Source organism: Vombatus ursinus, unplaced genomic scaffold (genome assembly GCF_900497805.2).
Source record: "Vombatus ursinus unplaced genomic scaffold, bare-nosed wombat genome assembly UNPS02000582.1, whole genome shotgun sequence".
Taxonomy (NCBI): Eukaryota; Metazoa; Chordata; class Mammalia; order Diprotodontia; family Vombatidae; genus Vombatus; species Vombatus ursinus.
In genome coordinates, this window is record NW_020940360.1 from 32,196,637 (window position 1) to 32,206,065 (window position 9,429).

The 9,429-nt window shown below is 38.9% G+C and overlaps 1 protein-coding gene across 1 annotated transcript in view; it reads right to left on the minus strand.

Moving 5' to 3' along the window:
* POPDC3 (popeye domain containing 3) overlaps window positions 1–7,963 on the minus strand; it is a 30,018-nt gene extending 22,055 nt beyond the window's left edge. Inside the window, exon 1 of the mRNA XM_027853753.1 lies at window positions 7,842–7,963. The gene's annotated coding sequence lies outside the window, so the exon portion shown is untranslated. The remainder of the gene's footprint in view (window positions 1–7,841) is intronic.
* Window positions 7,964–9,429: the final 1,466 nt, after the last annotated feature.

Below are 9,429 nucleotides of genomic sequence, written 5' to 3' on the forward strand. Positions count from 1 at the left end.
TCTTTGTGCTGATGACTCATAGATAGATAGATAGATATAGACATAGGTAGATAGATATAGATATATGTATGTGTATATGTGTATATGTTTGTGTGTGTTTATATTTGTGTTTGTGTATGTAAATGTTTCACCCCAATGTCTCTCTTAAATTGGTGAGAGTACCAGAAGACTCTTTTTTTCCTTTTTTTTTTGAGTAGATACCAAGTGACTTTCAGGTCTAAGTTACACCAGTGAAGCCAAACATCCAGAAAGTCCAACCAAGTTAGAAAGGTTTCAAATAAAACATGACTTAATGGAAAGTGTAGTGGATTTGAAGTCAGGCACGCTGGGTTCAATTCTTGACTTTTTTTGCTTTTTAGTTACGTTAAATAACTTTTGCAAGCCTCGGTTCCTTCACTTATAAAATGGAGATAAAAATACTTGCATTATCTGCTTCATAGGCTTGTTACTTTGTAAACCTTAAAATGCTAGAGAAATGTGAATTGTAATGTAAGAATATCCCGGTGTTGGTCTATACCACACATAGTCATCCAAAGACCAGCTTAGAAGAGAATCATCACCAGAAAGCTGACCATTTTTTTATACACAGAAACTCATAAAGACCATTCTGAAAGGAGAGGATTCCTGATCTGTGTCCTAGAAGGAATAACCACACCAATTAAATAAGATATTTTTCAAAGCACTGAAATAAATAGTACATGCACACATACACACATACATACGCACACACATACACAAAACTGACATGCAAACATACTTTGCAGCAATTCTGAGGAAGGAACAATATAAAATTGAACAATGAAAATGTGTCCAGCTCCAAAAAGGGACACAATGTCCTAAGTGACTACAAAAACATTATATGAACAAAACACTTTACACTCTACCTTTGCCTCTAATCCTCACAAAAACAGAACAAGGTAAAAAGTGTCAAAATGATTACCCCCACTTTGCAGATAAGAAAACTGAGGCTCAGAGAGATTAATGGATTTTCTCAAAATAATAGAGTAATAGTTTGAAAACCAGAAAGAATGAAACAGTGGAAATTCTTTGGATTTATGATCAGATAACGAGTTTAAATTCTGACTTTGCCACTTACTACCTGTGTGACCCCTGCATAAGTTACCTCACCTTTCTGAGCCTCAGTCCCTTCCAGCTCTAAATCTATGATCCTACAATCATTTGACTTTAGAGATAATTTGATTACAACATACATTTTTAAATGTCCATTGATCCTACCCTTTGTTATAGGTGGCACCAATGTGCCTGAAATTCACTATTTGATTTCCAGGTGGTTCATTTCTGGCATTCTTCTTGCAGTCTGGTCTAGTGAAAAGAGTACTAGATTTAGATTTAGCTGATTTGAATTCATGTCCCAGCTCTGAAAACAACAATAATAATAGCTAAAATTTATATAGCTCTTTAAGGGTTTTCCAAAGCACTTTACACATATTATCCCATTTAATCTTACGTAGTAAGTGCTCTTTTTATCTTTTTAAGGGGAAGAGACTGAGGCTGAGAGAGAAGAAAAGTGACTGCCCAGGGCCACACAGCTAGTAAGCACCTAATTCAAACTCAGGTCTCTCTGATTCAAAGTACTGTGTTCTATCTGCTCAGAGTCGTCAAACTTGAGGCCTGCAACTAGCCAGCAAAACTCCCCACAGCAACCAATAATTTGTAGTTTCATGTGCAAACATCTTTTTAAAAATTCTACTATGTTATGGAAATGCTTGTTTTATTTCATAAATGAAAAATAAAATAAAAAATAGAACTGGGAAATATTTAACAAAAAAAATACAATGTAGATAATCTTAATTTTTGTTTTTCTAAGCCAATATGCCTGTAGGGATCTGTTTGTATTTAAGTTCAACCCCATTGCAGCATACCATTTAATGCCTGAGTAACAAACTTCAAGTCTTAATTTCATTGTGTGTTAAAATGTCAATAATAATGCCCACTATAGTTATCTCACAAGGTTGCCAGAAAGCACAAACTCACTTAGTAAGTCAGTAAGCAGTTTGGAAATGTGAGCTATTAGAATAATTCAGTCCAGCTCATTTGACAGATGAGGAAATAAATGCCAAGAGAGGTGACCTGTGTGGCTCAAAGTCACATAGCTAATGTGTGGCATAGCTGAGGCTCAAATCCAGGTCTTCTGCTCCTCCATCTAGTGCTTTCCTCCCCCAAAACACAGAGACTCATGAATGAATATGCGAACAACTGGAAATAGGAGAGTCTCTGTCATCATTGTCAAAAATGTTCTAAGCCTATGTTTGCAGCACTTCATCATGAGCATCATTTGAAAAATGTCACTGCATGTCATTAGCCTCAATCTCCTCCTCTGTAAAATGAGGAAGGGTAAATGAGATGATCACTACAGTCACTTTCACTTCTAGATTTATGATCCCACGAGGGAAAGTTTTCCAGTGAATTGGTCTGCAGGAATTTACAACGGAAAGAATACTGGATTTGGAGTCAGAGTTGGTTCAGTTTCTCGTCCTAGTTCAAATCTCAGTCCCACTACATGCTACCTGTGTGTGACCCTGAGAAAGTCACTTCATTTTTCAGTTTCCTCAGTTTTCTCATCTGTAAAGTGAGGGTATTGGACTAGAAGGCCTCTAAGGTCCCTTCCAGACATAAATCACACAATAGCTAGCATTTATATAGTGCTTTAAGGTTTGCAAAGTGCTTTGTGAAAGTGCTTTCTCTCATTTTAACCTCATGACCACCCAAAATGCTATTATTTTCATTTTCAGATGAAGAAAGACAAGAAGGAAGGAAGGAAAGGAGGAAACAAGCATTTATTGAGCACCTACTGTGTTCCAGGCAGTGTGCTAAGCACTTTACAAATATTATTTCATTAGATCCTCCCCTGAGACAGACAGAGATTAAGTGACTTGGTCAGGGTTACACAGCTACTAAGTGTCTGAGGCAGGATTTGAACTCAGGTCTTCTTAACTCCAAGTCCCAGACTCTATTCACTGTGTCACCCAGCTGGTCGATGATCTTATGAGATTAGTACCTGACTCACAGTCTTCCTCTCCATCTCAACCCTTTCCATCATATGTGAAGACACCAATATGCATTTCATTGTTCCCCCTCTATCACCTCCCAGATCATCTTCCTACTAAACTCTCTGACCTATAAACAGAGATGGTCCTACATTTCATCTTTCTATCACCTGTATTTGTGTACCTCCATGATCCAGAACTCTGAAATTCCTTTCTCTCATAATATCCTATCCTTCCATCTCTTCCTTGGCCTCCACTTTTCCTAAGCCTATTTTTCATCCTGACCATGATCTCTAAACCCTCAGCTTGTTCTCCCAGTCTATGATCCTTGCTCTGTCCTCACTTTCTTGTCTTTGTAGTCTTGACTATATGATTGACCAGTTCAACTATGCACTATCAAATACCCTTCAATTTCTTTTCTTTTCTTTTCTTTTATTCTTTTTCTTAGGCAATTGACATTAAGTGACTTGCCCAGGGTCACACAGCTAGTAAGTATCAAGGATTTGATACTCAGGCAGGATTTGAACTCAGTTACTTCTGATTTCAGGGCCGGTGCTCTACCCACTGCAGCACCTACATGCTACCTGTGTGTAGGTAGCTGCCCCTACCTTTCAATTTCTTGCCCCCTTGTCCTATAGTTACACATGCCTAGCCAAATTCCAGCCCTGAGCTAACCCCACCATCCATATTATCTGCTCCTACTCACAATTAATCAACAATAACTTATTAAGTGCTTAACCATGTTCCAGGGATTGTGTTAACCACAGGGTTACAAAGAAGCAGCAAAAAACATTTCTGTTTATAGTCTATGGAAGTTTGTATTCTAATTGGAGAAACATACAAAATTAGTACATACAAAATAACTGCTGAGTAGATGGAAGGCAATTTTCGATGGTATGACACTAACAGCGACATAAACATGCTATTTTGGTACCCGACAGATTTATCTGATCTAATCTCAATTGCATCTTCATTATTACACGGCTATCCTTTTATTTTTTTCTCCGTCATTCTCTATCCACTCCAGACAGCAGCTTCTTCCAAACCTTCTCATGTCCTAGAACTCTTCTCCCTTTCAAAGTCAAACTGAGAAAAATTCATCTGTACTTCATTACTTTGATATCTGGACCTTCCCTTGACTTCTCAAACTCTTATATTCTGGCTTCTGACTTCATCACTCTATTGAACTTGCTACTGTAACTGTCTGAACTGCTGAATCTGGTGTCCTTCTTTGTTCTCATTCTACATTACCTTTCTTTAGCCTGTAGCACTGTCAACCAATCCCCTTCTCCTGTATACTCTTATTCTTTGACTTCTGAGCCATTGCTCTCCTTTGGTTCCCCTCTTACTTTATAATGGTTGCTGTGAAGATCAAATAAAAATATGTGCAAAGTGCTTTACAAGCCATTAAATGCTATATAAGTTATTGTTACTATCATTATTATTATTATTATTGTAAGCTAGTTGGCACAGTGGGTAGGGTGCTGGGCCTAGCAACAAGAAGACCCAGGTTCAAAAATGGTCTCCGATACTTACTGGCTATGTGACTCTAAGGAACACACTTAAACTCTTCCAGGATTGTTGTGAAGATTAAATGATCTAATAATTGTAAAGTGCTTAGTATTATACCTGGCATACGTAGTAAGCACCATATAAATATTAGGTATTATTGTTAATAATATTATTTTATCTCTATCTAGCTACTTCTTAATCTCCTTTATTGAATAAGTTTCTCTTTCCTGCTCATCAAGTACATATATGTGTCCCTGAAAAATCCGTAGTGGTTCCTTATTGCTTCTAAGACACAAACTCTATAGGCTGGGATTTGCAGTCTTCCATAATCTACCTCCTACCTCCTTCCTACCTCCCTTTCCAGACTAATTGTATCTTTCTGCCCTCATACATACTATATTTTGGCCAAACTGGTACATTAGTTATTTCTTTAACTTGACATTCAAAAGCTTTTAATTTTTATAAGTAATAGGTGGGTGTTTTAAGAGGATAAAACAAGAAGCTTTGGGATTCAGCAGTCCCTCAGTTTACCAAAAAGAATGCATTTTGATTAACAAAAGAATGATGATTGCTTCAATCTATTTGGAATAAATCCATTATTGTAAATCCGAAGTATTACCTCAAGCCTCATTCCGAGTCTAAAGTGTATGAATAAAAATCTAATTCTTTCAACTGTTTTTACTTACTATCCTCAGATTGGGCAAATTAGATTTCACAAGCACCTGGTTTGCATTCTAATATAATACTTCCTTCCCCCATACAAAAGTCTGCATTTGTGCTATTCCTTTCCTGTATAAAAAGGTTGATGCTAGAAACTCAGGTTATATGTTGGGAAAAATTAATGGCCATAACTCCTTTAAGGCACATTGAATTTGTCAACCATTCAAAATGTAGGCAAAGTCAAAAAGACCAAGGATTCTTCAGGTTTCAAACAGAATAGGTTTTACCCTGTTCCCATACTTACTCAGAAGGCAGACACATAGCCTTCTGTCCTCATCAAGTCACATCTGTTAATTTTATGAATAATTTAATTGCACAACTTTATCTATCCTCTGTGTTTTTTACGCTTTGGATTTTATGTAATGTGAATGCTCAGCATATAAGGGTATAACTAGGAATTATTAGGCCTAAATAAGCAGATTTTTCTAATAATAATGAAATTAAAGTTTTTATAAAACACCTCTGTGACTTTTGATTTGAAGCATTTTCCTGCTCATTTCTTGAAATGAAGTGGGGGAGGGGAAGGTGAGTGAGGGGAAATATTAATTTTTTTTCTTTACGAAGGTAATCAAAAACATATAGTGTGCTCTTCTTTTTTGGAGACTTGCTTGTTGCTGTATGTGCCCATGACCCTCACTGACAGCAACAAAAATCTAAACTCTGAAGCTTTCCTCTGCTTTTTAAAGGACTAGTCTCAGAGATTTTGCAAAGACTACCTTAAAATTTAATATCACTCCATCATCACGGTTAGTGTTCCTATTGCTATGTCCATATGTGAGGATTGTTTCATAAAAAGGTCTTGCCTTCACCTTCAGTCTTCTGAGGCCTCCTTTTGGACCAAGTAGCACTAAAAAGATGTGCCAACCTTATTAGTCAGTTCTGTGGTACAATGTCCGGATTCCAGTTTCTGGTGACACATTTTTAAATTTAACAACATAGAATGTCACCATTTAGAAGTTTAGTTTGTTTTATGATTCAGATATTACAACAGGTTTGTATAATTAAAGAAATCCAACTGCTTACCAAATGTCTGAGGGCTTAAATGCACACGGTTTTACAGAGCAGGTAATACCTTATATTAAATTAGATTTTGGAAAATACTGTCTTGAAGTTACTCTAATGTTACGGAATGCTAGAACCAGAAGGAATCTTAGGGATCATTTAGTCCAATGCTTTCATTTCATAGGTCAGGAAATTGAAACCCATAGAGGTGATTTGATCACCTTTGTTTATATTCTCAACTCAGTATTCTTGTTTAGTTATTTATTTATTACCAAAAAGAACAATTCCCAACTACAATACTATAATCTTTTATGCAAATGTCCTTGGGAATTAAAAATATGAAGAAATAAATATAATTTATGCTTACCCTGAAATTTCAAAATACTTATAATCTAATGGTTAACACTTTTTTAAAATCACTAAATGTGCCTGTTTGGTGGAAAGGTTTTAAATTTGTTTCCAAAGTTGGTGAATTTCTCTTACTGGAAATAATTCTCACCATCTGTATATTATTAATTGTCTATTTGTGTTTTCAATCACTACAGGGACGAAGAATCACCAGAGCTGGATGGAACCTTAAAAGTCATCTAATTCAGTCCTGTTATATTTTACGAATGAGTAAGCAAGAATAGAGAAGAGAAATTACTTGACCGTGGTTCCACCAAGGATTTCTCTCTTGAATGTTAGAAATCCTTTGACCTGCTTACAAGAGAAAAGGAAGAAAGGAAGGAAGGAGAAGGGAGAGGAGGAAGGAAGAAAAAAGGAAAGTAAGAAGAAAAGAAGAAAAAAGGAAAGAAAGAAAAAGGAAAGATGGGAAGAAGCAAGGAAAAAAGAAAAGAAGGAAGGGTGGGAGGGAAGAAGGAAGGAAGGAAACTCCTGATGGAGTGTCAGTAACCTCACTCTTCAAATGCCTTCCAAGCCTGACTTTACATTTGAAAGTCCTTATGTAGAACATGAATGGGAAACATTAAGAATCACGTTTCTTTTTCTTTTTTTTCTTCTACAACCAGACTTGTCCATAGGACCAGTGAGAAAGGATGGAGATGTATAGCTAGATGTGGCAGTTTTCCCAAGTCGGTGTGCAACTGAAGACAAGGGGAACCAATCCTGTTCCCTCTAGGGTCCAGTGCAGGAGACTGACAGCAGCTAAAAACGCCTATGAGACTCTAAGAGGGCTCCTTTCTCTCATTAGATTCCCTCCCCAACTCTCTTAAGGGGGCCCTGAGGACACGGCATGGGCAGGATTGACAGACAAAAAGGAATGGGGATCAAGGCAACAGAGAAAAGTAGTGATGGAGGACTGGGGTAGGAAAAAGGGCAAAACGTGGGGAGGGGCTGAGGAAGGCGATGGGAATTTGGGGAGCAGCCAAGGAAAATGACAGTACCAGGGGCAAACGAGGAGGCATATGAGTAGCTGCAGAGCACAGAGAGAAAGAGGCAGAGATGGGGGTTGGAGAGCTCCGGGAAAGTTGCTCTACAGCCCGGGGTGCCTCCAACTTTCGCTTCCATTTTTAGCCCCGTGAGGTGCCAGGCTGTAAGTCGACACCCGAGCAGGAGGCGGGTGCAGAACCAACAGCTCCTCTCCCAACTCGTTCTTACCTTTTTCTTTCGCTCGGCACAAGCTCCAGAGCTGCATGACAAAAGTTTCAGGTCCTAGCCCGACTCTGCCCGGGAGGCTGAGAGCCTGGGAGGCTGGAGCTGACGGGACTGCTCTGGCTCTCCTTCTTATTCAGGGTGGGTCCCCGCAGCCCCGGCCCAGTGGGTCAACTCCGCGCCCCTGAGCTCAGCCCCCGGCTCCAGGCGGCCCCGCGCCCGGCCGCGGCAGCTAGGATTAAAATAGGCAGGGCAGAGGGGAGGAGGCGGCGGTGCCCGGGCATCGGCTGCCACGGCGCACGCGCCCCCCAGATGCGGCTGCAGCTGTAGCTGCAGCAGCGTTTGGCAGGCGGAGACACTGAGACCGCAGCTGGAGCCACATCTGGGAGGAACCCTGGGGGCCAGAGCCAGGAAAGTGATGAAGAATACCCGGCTAAATAACAGCAAGGTGCTCGGGAGAAGAACGAGACGATTGTTTGAAAACTTTGATAAACTCCAGTTACTCTTAATAAATACATTAGGGCTTGAGTACCTTGTATGCACGACTAATAACATTTCACACTACGGAATATACACCATATATGTTGAAATTCATATTTTAATCTGTCCCATTTGGTATTAAACATTTGTTTTAAGAGAGAAGCTCTAGGGGTGCTGATCAGAGTTTCTCACCTTGTAGGATCATGGACTTAGAGCTAAAAGAACTGACATTATTCAATACTCAGATTTTGCCCATCAGGAAACTGAGATTCTGAGTGAGAGCTAGTATGATTGCTGCTATCACCATCACCACCACCACCTCTTCCTCTCCTGACTGAACCATTTCTTCACAATTCTTACTGCACTGGAAAGTGCAATTCACGATTTTTCTAGAGTGGCCCATGTAATTAGGAATCCATAGGGATGTAGGCATGAATTTTTTTTATTGATAGCAATAATGAAATATAGCCTGCAAGCTGCTCAAATATATTAATTTCTTAGCAGTAACACAGGAGATATCCTCAAACCTCCATCTTAATCAAACTTCAAGACTCAGCTGAAATTTCACATTCTGTAGGAGGCTGATTCTGATTTTCCCAGCTGTGAGTAATAGTGCCTTTCCTTCTCAGATTTGCTTTCATTTACTCTATATATATCTTGTGCACACCTTATTAATTTTCATGTTTGTTTTGCTCATTAGAATGTGAACACGTTGAGGGCAGGAACCGTTTTTTGCCTTTCTTTGTATCCCTAGTGCTTAGCACAGTGCCTGGCACAACAGTAGTTGCTTAATAAATGCTTCTCAACTGATTGATGACTCTAGAACTGTGGGATATATTCAGTCAGAGTCATTTTAATTCTTTTTCCAAACTTACAATATTGATGGTGGTTTGCAGCTTCAATTTAAGGGGTTATGTGAAAGAAAATTTACTGTGCACTTAGAATTGGACAACCCATAACTAGGGGGTCATGCATCATTATGATTTTTTAAAATTTATTTATTTTTAGTTTTAACATTCACTTCCACAAGATTTTGAGTTCCAAATTTTCTCCCCACCTTGTCCCTCTCCCCACCCCAAGAGGGCATGCATTCTGAATACCCCTTCCCCTAATC